Source organism: Meriones unguiculatus (assembly GCF_030254825.1).
Source record: "Meriones unguiculatus strain TT.TT164.6M chromosome 13 unlocalized genomic scaffold, Bangor_MerUng_6.1 Chr13_unordered_Scaffold_33, whole genome shotgun sequence".
Lineage (NCBI taxonomy): Eukaryota > Metazoa > Chordata > Mammalia > Rodentia > Muridae > Meriones > Meriones unguiculatus.
Window position 1 is genome coordinate 3,482,044 of NW_026843645.1, and position 16,299 is coordinate 3,498,342.

Here is a 16,299-nt window from a genome sequence, read left to right on the forward strand (position 1 = left end):
GTAAGCTTTACCCTATTCATTACTCTGATGAATCTTTTTTTAAATGATTTACTTATTATTATTTACTTATTATACTGTGTTCTGCCTGCATGCTACATGAGGACACCATATCTTGGTATAGATAATTATGAGCCACCATGTTGTTGGCTGAGAAATTAACTCAGGATCTTTGGAAGAACAGCCAGTGCTCTTAACCTCTGAGCCATCTCTTCAGCCACTGATGAATCTTTATGTCAGTGTAAATTAAGTTTTCAATTTGCTTTAATCTTAAAATGAAGTTACATCTTAACCTTTTATCACTTTCTTTACACTCATAGTTTCCCTCTTTATTGTCGGGTTCTATAACTTACAAGATACCTTTGATGGTAAGAAACTTCATTACATGGATCACTGGTAGCATCATTTTTCTATAAGTGGTATTTCACATATTTAAAGACCTAGAAGGAGTCAGCTTTACCACAGGGACTGCATTCATAATTTTTTCTATAGTTGTAATCACACTGCATTTATAAATTAACCAAAATAAACACAGTAATTTCCACAGGGCCAGTTATCACAGGGAATTTCTGTAACGTGATTTCTTTGGACAGCATAGGGTACATGTGTCTCTCATGAGAAGAGACAGGAAATGAAGCTCCCTTAAGGGGCACTACATGGAAAGCAAAGGGAGTTTTACTGGGATGGTAATATAAAGACAGGTTGGAGAGAGAGAACTAAGGTCAAGATCAAATGAGCCAGAGAATAAAAAGAGCCTGAAGATTAGAAAAGACTGATGGAGTTAAGTATGAGACTAAAGAAAGCAATTTACAGGACAGTAGAAAAGCCAGATGTAATAAGTAAAGTAGGAGAGAATTTTGAGCCAGAACAGCTGAATTGAATCAGCCATCCATGAGCTCAGAAAGAACAAGATAGGGTGTGCATATTAAGCAGTCATTCTAGGAGGCAGAAAATCTTCTAGGCCTAAGATAGATTGTATGTAACCTAGCAACTGCCCTGTCCATGCCTACGGTAGCAGACAGAGAGGCAGTAATCTTCGGAGACCATAATTTCGAGATTGAATAAAAGTCGTTTTTACAGTAATATCTGTTTACCAAGGTTTTCACTGTCCTTTTTTGCATTGAAATGCCGAGGAAACAAACAATATACCTGACAGTGAGGAACATGGATTTGGGAGAATTTAGTGTTCCTTAATACTCTTAAAATGGTATTCGTTTTTCCACTGTTGTTTTTCTTTAAAACCTCTGGGACACATACAAATTTCTTCACAGGGCTGGTGAGATGACTCGGAGGATAAAAGCAGTGGCTGTTCTTCCTGAGGTCCTGAGTTCAATTCGCAAAAACCTCAACATGGCCCACAATCATCTATAATGAGATCCCATGCCCTCTTCAGGTGTGCAGGTATACATGCAGGCAGAATAATATATAAATAATGAATAAATAAATCATCTTTAAATAATTTTCCCTGGCATATTTATATAAGCTTCCAAGAGATCATTACCTTCCATATCTTCTAAAAAGTTGATAATGTTCTTCAATTTTATGCTCTTCCCAATTGTAGCCTGAAATATGTACCAAAAAGTGAATCATAGATTATTAAAAATTAAGCAAAATATAAGTTACTCTCTTCAGTAAACCTTAGAAACATGCCTGATTTATTCTTTCTCATTCCAAGTGAACTTATATAAGAGCATTAATAAGAACAGTCCACAATAACAACAGATGTCCCTTTTACCTTAATAGCGAAAGTAAATTCACTGTCTTACCTATAGCTGTAAGGTGCTGGCAGGTCTCCAGCATCACATCTTTGTAGAGACTCTTCTGGGAAGGATCCAGCAAGGCCCACTCTTCCTGAGTGAAGTTCACATCCACATCGTCATAGGTTACCGAACTCTAAAGGATCCCGACATGAGTATAACAGAAAGCACAATAGTTGACAACAGTATAAATGTATACTTTATTGATAATATATTCATATAATTCTGGTGCTTCCCTGATATGTCCTGGCACAGAGGTTTCAATGAATTCACCAAGCCATTTTAGAAGGAAAGTAATTGAGGAGGTTCACCTCATTTCTGCACCCTTTGTATAGAATACAGCCTTACAAGAAAAATGCCAATTAACAGATATAAAGAAAGCAAAACAAGGAAGTCAATGAACACTACACACCACAGATCACAGAAACTGTAAGCACAATTACTAACTAAAAAATTATGGGCAAACAGGAAGTATTGGCTCATGATTTTAATTCCAGCACTCAGGAAGCAAAGGCATGTATTATCTCATTGAGTCAGAGGCCAGCACAGCCTCTGAAACAAGTTTCCTGACATCTAGAAGTACAGTTAAGACCTGTATTCACAGCAAAAATCAATCAAATAAGAAAGATAAAATAACTCAATAGTTTTTACTTAAGAGCCTAAATATATATATATATATTCACTAAAGTTCGGTATCTATCTTCTAGGAACCAGAAGTGGCCCAGTTTAAACTGTAATATTAATGAGAGCTTACTAAAAGGGAATTCATGTTCAAACATGTACAAATGGACAGATGAAAACATTAGACCTGGAATAGCTGGTAGTAAATGAGCAACATAAGGCAGTTGAGGTGGCTCAGCAATGAAAACCTCTTGTTGGTGTTGCAAATAACTGGGCTCAATTAGCAATGCTTACATGGAGGCTCACAACTATCCATAACTCCAAATTCAGGAGATCTGAGGTCATCTCTGACTATTGTGAGAACCAGTACACAAGAGGTGCATAGTCACACATACAGGCAAAATACTACTCTTATTCACTTATTTAAAGTAATCAACACAAACACAAGAGGCAGGAAAAACGTCACACACCTGTAATCCAATGACTCAGAAGCCTCAGACAGTAACAATGTCATGAATACATGACATCCTGAGAAATAGAATATACTCTCTGCCGAATAGAAAATTCAAGTGTTGCTAAATAATTGAGTACTGAACAGCATTTTTACCCTTTCATACAACTGTAAACAACACCATTAATATAATGTATTTTCAAAATAAGCGTTTGGTATCTTCAATTTGCAGCATAAATCAATACATTCCAAATCAAGTTCCTAACAACTTAGAACAAGAAAGCTGATTTCAAAACTATGTGATATGTGAAATAGAATACAGGTAGGAACAATATGACTTCTGCACTTACCATGAAGCTAAAACTACCACAAAGTGCATATTTGTGAAGAAAAAAAAACAGATATAGAAAAAAAAAGACAAAAAAATTATACTTAATTTTTATCAAAATTCCTAAGGAAAATAAGCCAGGAAAAATGTGAACTTGACCAATGTTACCTATGATTGCATGTGATTAAAAATGAAACAAACACAGAGGTTACCGCTCCTACAAAAACACCCAAGCAGACAGTTTGTAGACAGTTTTTAGACAGAAGTTTGTAGACAGAAGCACCATGTTTGAAAGCAATGTTTAATTGAGTGGCAGAAAGAGTGTCCAATCAGGGAAAAAGACTTGACAGAATAGGTTAAGCCCAACTTTCAGGAGAGGAAAGAGGAAAGTGAAGCTATTTCAGGGGCAATGCATAGAGACAGAAAGTCATTTTACAGAGATGTTTACACAGAGAGGTTCACTGAGAGAACAAGCTAGTCAACAGTGAAGACAGAAAGATCCAGAGACTGAGAAGGAGCCTGAAGATTAGAGCAGATTGCTGGAGTTAGTTTGAGGCCAAGAAAAACAACTCAGAGACTGAGAGAGAAACCAGATTGAATCACTAAGCATAGAGAGGAGTCTGAGCCAGAGCAGCTCAAATGAACAAGTCAGCCAGAACTCAGAAGGAAGTAGAATGTGTGAGTTTATTAAGCAGTAAGCCTCAGGGGCTGAAAACATTCCAGGCCTAGATTACAGTATATAGAAGCTAGATGCATCCAGGACTAGATCTAGGTCAGCAGGAGATGGTACTAAGCCTCAAAGACAACTAAAACAGGAGAATAAAAGTCCCTTTTACAGGCCAGCGGTGCAGTCTCCTCCTCTCCAGGAAATCCCCAGTCACAGAGGCTGACGGGGCAAGGGCCTCTTTTCAGTTCACCACATGCAGTCTGGCTCACACTCCATCCCACTGCTAACACGTGTGACTCAGGTAGCTCAGCATTCCTAACGCCAGGACAAAGGACCTCACAAGAAGCTGATGGCTGCGGGTTCTCACCAAGCCCGGGAGAGACCAACCACACCAGCTCCTGCTCTTCAACCTCCAGCACCACCACCACCTTGGGGTGGCGGCCACACACTCACCATGTTGCCACTTTGGAACGCGCCTGAAATCCTCTCACAGGGCTCAGACTCACAGCTGAGCTCAGACTACAGCATGCCAAACATTCCACACACCTCAGCTACCGATCTGAACTTGCAACATGGCGCCCGGAAGTACCCGCCTCTTCCTCTGAGTACAGGCCTCATCTGGAAGTCCTGATTGGCCAGTGTGACTTGAGCGACATGAACACTTCCCCTAGGATCACCGTGTACTTAAGAGACAAAGCATTGTGCTTCCTGGCCCAGGAGGGATGAATGCATGTTTGCTAATTACAAAACTAATGAGGGTCTGGCTTGGGAAGGAAGCTGACCCTGGAGAAGCCTATACTCCGGGAGGCGACCTTGGATCCATGACTTGAACTTTGGGTCCATATGTGGAGAATCAGGGCCACACCTTTTCCAGATCTGCAGAGATTTCTTTGTCAGTAGACTTGTGCCTGTTGTCTAATAGCCTACCCTTCTATCTTCAAGCACTCAGGAATCACTTCCCCTTCTCCTCCTCCTGAAATCAAGGTGGATAGATTGAACAATCCATTACTCAACTTGCAGTGAAGTAAACAGTCTATCCACATGAGGAAGGCTACACAAAATACTAACAATTTAGAAAGATTTTAGGAAACAAAATGAGATTGTTCTGTGACTTCACACTGAGGTCCGCTAAACTGAAGCTACTTTTCCCCTGGTAGGTATCAGACAACCCTGGGAGAAAAGCAGGAAACACATGATACACAATTTGGATCAAGCATGTCTTACTCTGTGATATTTTGAAAACAAACAAACAAGAAACTGGAAAAACACAGTGGTATCAGCAAAGGATGTGTAGGTGAACAGAACAGATAGACTGAATCTGTCTATGGATGTAGAAACTGGATCTATAAGAATTACCCGCAGTTCCTATTCTACCTAATCCAACAACCACTGTCTGCAAATGGAAATTTGAAGAATCCAGTAGCCACTCAGACCATGTAGCTGGATGTCTCAGCTGGTCTTCAGCAGATATCAGAATTCCAAAGATTAGGCTTTATTCCCAGTTCCAAAAGATATGAACTTGATAGCCAGAGTTTGAGCAAGCAGAAAACAAGAAAGAGCTATCATCTTCAAAGGACTTTATAGGTGTACACTGCTGTCAGAAATGTGGCTTAAATGAAAGAGATAGCTTTTCACCTCAAATTATCCAGATTAATCGCCAGGGAGTGGTGGTACATACCTTTAACTCTAGCAATCCAGAGACAGAGGCAGGCAGATCTCTGTGACTGAAAGGCCCACCAGGTATACAGAGGGAGTCCCAGGACATGCATGGCTACCCTGTCTCAAAAAAGCAAAATAAAAAATAAATATGAATAAAAACAAAATCAAGATTAAGGAAGGGGTTTCCTACTTCACAATACCCAACTGCGTGGGATTTAGTTAACAGAACTAGCATAAGTAGTGGTCCATACCACTACCTTGGATGGTCTCATGAAACCTCTGCCCAATTTCTGCTGGGAAACTCTGACCCTCTTTGGGACATGATGATCAGTAACAATCAGGTTTTAAAAGAATCAAGATCGGATCAGACTGAATCCTGTTGGCTATGCTACAGTTCACACCCCCTAATTATGAAGGTATAGGTATAATTGAAAATTATATCATTGAAGCTTTTTCCAGCAGTGTTGAGGACAGTGTGCTGGGACATAACTGACTCTTCAATCAGTGCCAGGACAAGGAGTTTGGTTGGGACAGGTACCATTGTCCAACTGGCATCCATGTAACATTACCCTGAATGTTCCATCCTATCAGACCAACACATACTTGAGTCCACCCAGCCAGGGATGGTGGGCTTGTGACACTGGGCTCACTCCTTGCCTTTACAGCAGCATTCTGAACAATACCCAAGACATTTGTATTCTAGTTCAACAGGTTCCATAGATTACACATCATTCAGAAGATAAAATAACTAATGTTCTTTTGGGAACGCCAGGAACACTGACTCAGTTAACATGAGAACCCATGTCCTTTACTCTGGCTCTCATCCTAGGTGCAGGCTTGGCTGGGACAGGAATAAGAGTTTATTTTTAGCAGTTCAGAGTAAAAATTGTAATGCTTTAAAGGCTGATATAGACCAAGATATTCAACCCTTGAAAATTCAATCTCCCAACATGAAAGAAGAGTTGACTCTTTGGCTGAAGTGGTTCTAAAAATAGAAGAGGGTTAGACCTCCTATTTTTACAAAAGGGGGCTTATGTGTGGCCTTAGAAGAAGAATGTTGTTTTTATGTCAATCACTCTGGAGTTATCAGAGAAAGTCTAGAACAAAGGTAAAGAGAAAGAGAGGAATCTAAAGGATGGTTTGAATCTTGGTTAGATGCACCCCCCCGGCTGACAACTCTGATATCTAGTCTCCTGGATCCTCTTTTTATTCTTCTAGTACTTTTTGCTTTTGGTCCTTGCACCTTAAAGAAGCTTCTACAGTATAGGAAGCAGAGATTGGGAACAATACAGTTAATGGTTATGAGATCCAACTACCACTAATTGCATGAAGGAGCCCATGATTTTTCATGAGAAATTTCTAATAGAGGGGCAAATGAGAGAACAAGAGCAGAACTAACTCTTTCTTGTTTTTTTCAGATGCCATTTTGAAAGGCCCTGTCCTTTAAGTGACCCAAATTCTCCCACCAGGAAACCTTGTGTGTTTGCATCAGACTTGTGTTACTGGTGGTCTCTTGGGGAGGGTCTCAAGATAAGGCATAACACCAGCACACAATTATCTGTAATAAAGAAAGCTCCAAGTCTGTACAACTTGTGCAGGCAGATAAATTTGATGATGTAACAGAGTCAACCAGGTGTTGTTGATTGTGAAGTAATGAAAGGCTCTTTGACAAGTGCTGAGGCTTCTGTGATTCAGCCAGAGTACTTGGAGACAGGTGAAAAGGAGGCATCCATAAGACTCGTAGCAGTACAGAAACCAGCATGTTAGGGAAGCCATGAGAAGAGCACCAAGAACAGCAGTAAATATTGGTTTGTTTGTTTGTTTGTTTGTTTTTTGGAGTTGACTGGACTTACAGATAAGCAGTGTGATGTGTGCACAGCAAAACAGGAAACAGAGAGCTGCCTAGGTCCTTCAGAGAACAGAAGATTATGAGTTTCAGATATTAGACACTAAGGTATTTAACATGCTTTTATTTTGGTTTGGGTTTCATCTTATTGTGATTTGATATTTCTTCCCTTTTAAGTAAGATTGGAAGGATAACATTTTGTGTAGGGATAATTTTATGATTTCAAATAGATAAATAATGCATAGTATACACAAAGATGCTGTCCTATTTTCTCCTGTAGTATAAAGGTAAAAGTCTCAAATTCTGTAGTCTTTGGCAGTGCAAAATTTACTGTAATGAAGTTTGTATACATGGCACAATTGAACATTAAAACAAGTTCAAATCAAGAAATGTGTTTTACAAATATATGTTAAATGGAAGAGGAAAGCAGCATATTCTTTACATGTAAGGGCTTTTTCCTTATATAATTTGAAATAAATTCCTTAAATACATTGTTTAAAACTTTTAAATAATGATATTTTTGCTAAAAATGAGCAATATAATTTACTTTAAATACCAAATGCATAACAGCTGAAAAAATATACACATTACAACATGAAAGGGAAAAAAATCTAAGACTTGTAATGGATGTGTAAAGAAATTCATTATTTCTCCATATTATTGGTTTAAATCTCCTTGATCTTTTCCACAAAGAAATTGTGGTAATAGGATATAATGGATCACTTCTGTATACAACTGTGATGTTCAGGTAACATCCTTTCCCCAAGGGAATGGCTCAATCTTTCCAAAGCATATTTTATAAAAATTAACTGTATTCACTCAGAGTTATATGAAATTATAAGATTCTAATAAAACTTATAAATGCCTGTACCTTGTATTTCATACACAATCTATAAACTTTTTAAAAATTGTATGGCTTATACCTGCCTTGACACTGAAAAAGCTCATTTCTTTTATAATACTCATACATTTGTGTTATAGACCTTATGAACTGTGAGATCAGTGGATGGCTTTATTTTTTCTAGTAGTATCTTAGTCTCAGTTTCTTCTGACACTATTGGAAATTGCCACACCCACACCAGTGTCGCCATAGTAGCATAAGCTACAGGGCGGGGGATATGATTTCCCCGGAAATAATGCCCCCTGGAAGGTCCCTGGCAAACTCATCCCACTTGGAAAAGAGACGTGTTCTGAGATTTCTATGCTTCTTCAGTTGTGGCTCTGGGGCTGGAATAATGAATTCTTTGATCTTTCCCTGTGACACCTGAAACAGCACAACTAACTTTATAAAGAAATTTATTATTAGTAGATTGTTAAAGGCTTTAATAAAAATAAGTTTAAGGAAAGTAATGAATTAGATTTAGTATTAATAGGCATTAAGAATAGTAAAATAATAATAGGCTCCTTCTTAAGAAATAATAGCATGAGAGGTGCAGCTGGCGGGAGTTTCCCCCTCCCTTCAGTGCCTTGTTCTTAGAGAAGATCATAAATCTTGGGCAGGACATATGGGAGGAGGGTTAACAAAGATGTAGTTAGATTTTGATATAGAGAAGGACTTTGGCAGGCATCTGATTTAGCTCCTGACTTTCCTCTTCATTGGTTAGCAATAATAAAACTATATTTGAGGTTTCTTTTCCTTTGTTTGCTCTGATCAAAAAGTTTCTAGGCCAAGATTATTTGTGAGTACTGCTTTATGTTTAATTGCATTTTGAGTTAAAATGTAAACTTTGTATTCTTGGTGAAAGTCTGAATGTTCTGGAAAATATGCCAATTTTAAGGTGCCTTTTGTGAAATCATTATAAAAATACTAGCTTGATTTCAGTAAAGTTGCAGCAGAGTCAAAACCATCAAGGTGTCTCTGTCAATTCTTCGCCGAAACCGTGTCTTCCTGTCTAAAGCCTTGTTCTCCCGTGGACGACAAGAGCCCGACTGGGCCGGTCCATGGCAAGGAACCAAGAGGGAACTTGACACCTTCTGTGGCCTGCCACTGAAGGAGAAATTCAGAAATAATTCCAGGAGTCTTTCTGCAGGATAAGTCTCCTCTCTGCCCAAATGCTTATACTTGCAGGGTCCTAACCATATTTAGATTATTGAAATCAGACACCGGGAGACTGAAGCTGAAAGGAACTTAAGGCAGAAGCACACGCAGAATGCAAGATCTGTTCTAGCCACGTTCCTCCTTGAGCATCAGACAGAGATGAATGAATGACTTCGTTAAAGTAGGCAAAGACTGCTCCTGGCTTCTGCCCCTTCTCCTTGCCTGATCATCAGAAGCCGTGCCTTAGACTCTCCCCTCAAACTCCTTGTGGGCCAACACAGGTGCGTACTGTGAGCTAAGCAGTGGAATTTGGGTAGAACACAAGGCCAACTGTTTCTGGAAAGGCTGCTTTAGGGTGGGATATGGGAAAATTCGCAAGAGGAAGGAAGGGTTTCACAGTTTGGAAGCAGAAGAGCGTTCCACGGTTTGGCCTGTAATTGGGGGCCTCGAGGGAGTGGGTGGGGCTTCAGGTCGGTATTTAAGGGTGAGCAGCGGACTAATTTACGCATTTGCCATAGTCTGCACTTTCCTGGGTGTTGTTCTGAGTACACACTGGAGAGGAAGAACTCCTGTCAAAGTGTCTTCAGCAGGATGGAAGATCAGGCAGATGTGGGTGGCTGCAGCACGGCAAAGACATCCCGGCGTCAAAAGACTGTTTGGCAGGCCAAGCAGAAGGAGGTCTTGCTCTCAGTTTTCGCCAAGACACCTTACCCGAGCTTCAGGACCAGGCAGGAACTGGCCAGGGAATTCGGAGTTCCAGAGTCCTCCATCCGCGTGTGGTTTCAAAACCGCAGAAACAGAACTGGCATGTCGAGGAAGACCTCAAAGCAGACTACCGCAGGCTCCAGCCATGAAGCCTCCCAACAGCCTCCTGAAAAGCTTGTCGCCAGGGTACAACAAGCAAGAGGCCCGCCCTCAGAACGGAGAAGGCCTCGAACGCGGCTTAGTCCAGCGCAGATCAGCATGCTAGTGCAAGCTTTTGAGATCTCTCCATCCCCAGACTATGCCACGAGGGTGCAACTGGCCCTGAGCACAGGTTTGCCTGAGGACACCGTCCACATATGGTTCCAGAACAGAAAGGCCGCGCTGGAGGCAGCACAGCTAAAGGTGAGGACCTGCCTGCCTCTCCTGGCCCGGAAAGGGCTCCTGGAGCATCGTGTTGCATTGAGCAGGAGGCTTCCCGCGACAGCTTGTTGACATCGGGTTCTGCAGGAGGCCAGTGTGCAGAAGCGTTGATGTCAAGACCCGAACTCACCTTCTTCACAGAGGCCTACCCAGAATCCAGCAACTCCTGCCCTGTCCAGCTCTTCCTGGAGCAACTGGTGAGAACAGTGGAAGAGGAACAGGGACCAGCCGCTCTGGACCCAGATGTACCATGGGAGCAGAGCGAACCAACACTCGAGGCTCCTCTCACAGAAGAAGAATATCAGGCTCTGTTGGACGATATTTGACCACATTGAGAACGCCCAGAATTGGGACTGTAAAACCCGGTTGCCTGGACCCTAACCTGACCATTGTCTCAGAGACTCCAGCCAGAAATAAGCTTGGACAGATGCTCAGACTTGCACCTAAGAAAGGTGCAGAGCTCTAGCGATCCTGAGTAAGTGTTGGGGAAAAGATGGAAGGCCCTGGAGGTGCGAGGAACCTCACAAGAAGACCAACAGAAACAGCTGCCCCAGCCCCCAGGGGGCTTGCAGAGACTGAGCCATCAAATAAGGAGCATGCTTGGTCTGGACCTAGGGACCCTATATACACATAGCAGGTGGGAGGTGAATCCTTGTGCTTAATGTGGGTTGCCCTATGAGGGAGGTGTTGTGGAGTGGCCCAGCGGCGGTGGAGAGTTGTTTCTAACCTGGACTTTGTTGTTTCTAACCTGGACGGTTTTGAAGGACAGTTATATAATGTTAGCTTCAGTTATTATCAAGATAAATATGTAATTTGTCTGCTGTTGTACTCTGCGTCATTAAATTATTTTTAGGCATTACTATGACCTGTTATTCTTTTCATTTGGAAGTTAATGTAAAGAGGAGATATGATTATCTTTCAAGCTGAAAAGAGGTGTGATCATGACTCTTGGTTTTTAACTTGACTGCATATGGAATTAAGCAAAACACCCAAATTAAGGACACAATTGTAAAGTACTCTTGCTTGTTTGAAATAGTCTTCTCTACTTCTCTTCTGTATCTATAAAGCTGAAAAATATAACTTTAATCCATATCTTCATACTGCAAAACCAACCACTCATCTTTGCCTCATCTTCTACTGGAAACCTATACAAGGACATGGAAGAAGGAATGTTTTACTCTTTGCCTGTTCTTTTTCGCTTTGGTAGCAAGTCTATTTCTTCATTGACTATAGAACCTTCTTCTTGAGGAGTTCTGTGTATATGAAGGTGAGTTGAGCCAACCAGCCTCATGGACTAAGCCACTGATAGATTCCTCGATTTTCCATTTTTAGGCATCCACTGTTGAATTAATTGACTCACAGATTGTAAATCATTTTCATAAATCCTTTCCTATAAAGAGAGAGTTAGAGGGAAACATAAACTATGCATATAATTATCTTTCACATAGAACTACCAAATTTTCTGCTTTTAATAATGTTATGTAATTCATTCAGAAATCACTTAAACAACAGTACTTTTCATATGAGGAGTTATAGAAAAATATTCATCATCATGCAAAGGCAAAATGCTACCTACATTTTTGGGTATATTGATGGCATAGGAATTAAATTTTTTGATGCAGTTATATTCTAAAATATCATAATTGAATTACAAGTATTTTAATTTTTTGCAGCATTTATATATAGTTTATTTTTACCTCAAATTAGTCCCTTCTTCGTCTTAATTCACTCAACACACATTATAGTGTGTTCATTTTTTATTTTCTCAGGTTACAGAGATTCTATTTTATATGGGGATGACACCATGAAAATTAACTGTTCTATGCATGACACTGCTAATACCAAAATAGCATTCAAATAATGAGTAGACCTATCCGAATCACACTAGAATTCTCAGCAGAGACTATGAAAGCCAGAAGGGCTTGGATGGATATCATGCAGACACGAAGAGACCACCGATGCCAACCCAGACTACTATACCCAGTATATATGCAGCCATCCAGCCCTACAGAAGATACTAGAAGGAAAACCCCAACCCAATAATGTGAAATACACTCCAGAAAACACATTGAGGCCCACACCATGAGGGGAAGTCCATGCCTGACACTGCCTGGATGACCATGAACCAGAGTCAAGATAACCTAGAGACACACGATATCTGTAAACATGACAGACAAAAAGTGACAATGAAAGATACTATGCTATAATCATTGATGAGTGCCTAGCCCAGTTGTCATCAGAGAGACATCACGAGGCATCTCATGGGAACATATGCAGAGACCCTTATCCAAACACAATGATGTATCCAGGGGAACCCCACAAATGAGGGAATATGTATTGTAGGAACCAGAGATATTAAGGACACAACAAGCACATGGCCCACTGAGTCAACTGAGTTCATAGGGGATCAGAGACTGAAGGACAAAAACATAAACATTCTATGAGTCTTGTGAGCTAGGTTGTTGGCATACACCTTATGATTATTATCCTGATTTCGCTGAGGGACTTCCAACAGTGAGAATGGGGGTGTCTCTGACTCTTTTTCCTGCTTTAGCTACACTTTCTCTCCTCATGTATTGCTTTGACCAACTCTGATGTGAGGGATTGTTCCTAGTTTTATTATAACTTGCTATGCCATCACATTTTTTTTTCATTGAAAATAAAATAAATGGAAAAAAAAGCAGTGGATGAAGGAGAGGTGAGCTGGGCAGAGTTGGACAGAGTAGTGGTGGATAGATTGTGTCTGGGAGGAGTGGAGGAAGAGGAAACTGCAGTTCAGATGTAGTGCATGAAACAACAACAAAAATAAAATGCTAAAACTAAATAAACTGTCAGCAGCTAGGGCTGTTGGTGAGCGCCTGCATTCCTAGCACTCAGGAAGTTAAAGGTAGGTGGATCTCTGTGCGTTCAAGCACAGGTTGTTCTATAAAGAGAGCCTGGAACAGGAAAATTGTTCAGAAAAAAATTCTGTTTTCAAAGAAACAAAAAACTGTCAGCATTTTGTGTTTCATCTTTAGGAACTTTGTTTTATGTTCCACTTTTTTACTTTTTATTTTTTTAATATTAGATACAGTTTATTAACTTTGTATCCAAGCTGTAGACCAGTCCCCTCATTCCCTCCCTTTCCTACCCTCCTTCCCTCATCTACTACCTACACCTTTCCAAGTCTACTGATAGGCGAGGGCTTCTGCCTGTTCCAACTGACCCTAGATTATCAGGCATCATCAGGTTTGCTGCAATGTCCTCCTCTGTGGCCTAGCAAATCTGATCCTGCCTTGTGAGGGGGGAAGTCAAAGAGCCAGCCATTGAGTTCATGTCTGTAATAGTCCCTGTTCCACTTAGTATGGTACCCACTTGGAGACAGAGCTAACATGGACTATATTTGAGCAGGGGTGCTAGGTTCTATGCGTACATTGTCCTTGGTTGGAGATACAGTCTCATAAAAGACCCCTGTGCCCTGATATATTTGGTCCTTGTGGAGTTCCTGCCCTCTCCAGGTCACACTAACTCCCCCTTTTTTTATATGATTCCCTGTGCTCTGCCCAAGGTTTGGTTATGAGTCTCAGCACCTGCTTTGATATACTACTAGGTAGAGTCTTTCCCAGGTCCTCTGTGGTAGGCTAGGGTCCTGTTTCTTGTTTTCTCCTATGTCCATCCCATTTGTCTTTCTACGTGAGGATTGATCATCTTCACCCAGGTCCTCTTTCTTGTTTATCTTTTTGTTTATCTTCTTATAGATTTTAGTATGTTTATCCTATATTATAGGTCTAGCCTCCACTTAAAATCGAGTATATACCGTGTATGTCTTTCTGCTTCTGAGATACCTCACTCAGGATGATCTTTTCTAGATTGTTTGTTTGTTTGTTTCTTCATGTTTACATTTTATGACTTCTTTGAATGGTCTAGATATAAACCTGTCTGTTGCATAGCTGGAACAGTGGTTTCCCATTTTATAAGCTGCTTCACCACCTAAAGAATGGATGGCAAAAGCGTTTTAGTTTCATGTTGTTAGACCTGGAGTCTCACTGCTCAGGAGCTCAGGATTGTGCACTTCCCAGGAACACTCATAGACCACAACTTGAGGCAAAAGCAAGAGTTTTATTCCAATTTCTATAGGGTCCCCCTATAAAGACAGGAGACAGCCCTAAATATGCAAAGGACAGGGTTTTATACCTGAAATTGAAGCCACTTTTGCTCTATACATTGATTGTTCAGCAAGAATAGCATGAAGATAGTATACACCTGGTTTTAGGTAGTATACAGCTGGTTGTAGATAGTTTACAGGTGGTTGTAGATAGTTGTTCTCAGAACAGTTGACCCTTTCCTTCAAGAGTTATCTACACCTGACTTCAATTCAAATAATCACTGTTGTTTTTCTCATTCCCAGGTGGTCTCTCACCCCCCCCTTTTTTGCCTCAATTTTAACCCTAAAATTGTGGATCAACCTCATGGAGAGGTTGATACTCTTTCTGGAGCATCAGGACCTGAACTGCACTTATACTTTCCCAGAAAAAGGGGAGTTCTTATCTGAGAGTTTATTGTCCCTGATGAGTTTCAGTTTCAGCCGGTAGCTGGAGGCTTGGAGTTTCCAGGTGTTGCAGGTTGATGAAAAGCCGGTTTAACATGTGACACGTGGATTCAAGCTATGATGCCCTCTATTTTGACGGCAGTTGGCGTGGTGAGGAAGATGTAATAAGGACCCTTCAACTGAGGTTCCAGATTCTGGCTGCCATGTCACTGCACATATACCAGATCTTCAACGTGGAACTGATGGGGCACCTAAAAGGACTCAGGCACATATGCACTGCCAACCTTGCTCCAAATTTCTTTCTGAATAAGCTGCAATTCTTTCAGCCTGTACAAGTCAGATTTACCACTAGTTTTATCAAGGGGGTACCCAAGAAGAGTCAGGGAACAGAAACCCATATAGTAGTTCGAAGGGTGTTAAACCTATATGGAGAGAGTATTTCTGACCCTAAAGAGGGCCAAGGGAAGGAGCACCGCCTTGTCACCGCCAGTCTCCATGTTCAATTTGGTGAGAATCTCTTTGAGAGTTCTATTCGTTCTCTCTAAATGTCCTGAACTTTGGGGTCTATAAGCACAATGTAACTTACAGTCAAGCCCCAGAAACCTGGCCACCTCCTGGCTTAACTGAGCAATGAAGGTTGACCCATTATCTGACCCAATTACCTTTGGAATACCAAACTGAGGAAAAATGTCTTCCAGAATCTTTTTGGCCATGACCAGGGAGGTTTCTTTCTTTGTGGGAAAAGCTTCCACCCATCCTGAGAAAGTGTCTACAAAAACCAGGAGATATTTATTGCTGTACCTGGATGGTTTACTTTCAGTGAAATCCATTTCCCAATGCATTCCAGGTCTAGTTCCTTGTCACTGGCCAGCAGTGACAGCTGAATACCACCTGAGAGAGGGCTGGGAGAAAGAGAGAGACAGGGTGACACAGAGAAGGACACCAAGTCTACATGCTTATCCAGGTGTTGATTTAATGGATGTCAGGTTAACACTTAAGTAGGCAGAAAAGTACAAGCAGTTTCTCATGTAGGAGCTTTACTTGGTCAGAACATAGGAGAGCTCACTCAAGGTTACACAGAGCCTGCTGTCTGGTTACTATGGTTGCACACAGTTTCTCAGGGTCAGAGCAGTCTGCTGTAGGACCACCAAGGTCAGTTTATAAGAAACTGGACTTTGGAAAATAGCCAAAGCCAATAGGCAGCGTTCCACTGCTCAGAGGCCATTAACTCAAAATTTGCCATATACTCCAAATAGGCTGCCACAGTTCCTCTCAGCCACTT

At 41.0% G+C, this 16,299-nt stretch overlaps 1 pseudogene; it reads right to left on the bottom strand.

Annotated features, from left to right (window-relative positions):
- The window catches only part of LOC132650759 (zinc finger protein 431-like), a 145,326-nt pseudogene that overhangs the window by 1,401 nt on the left and 127,626 nt on the right, over positions 1–16,299 (bottom strand).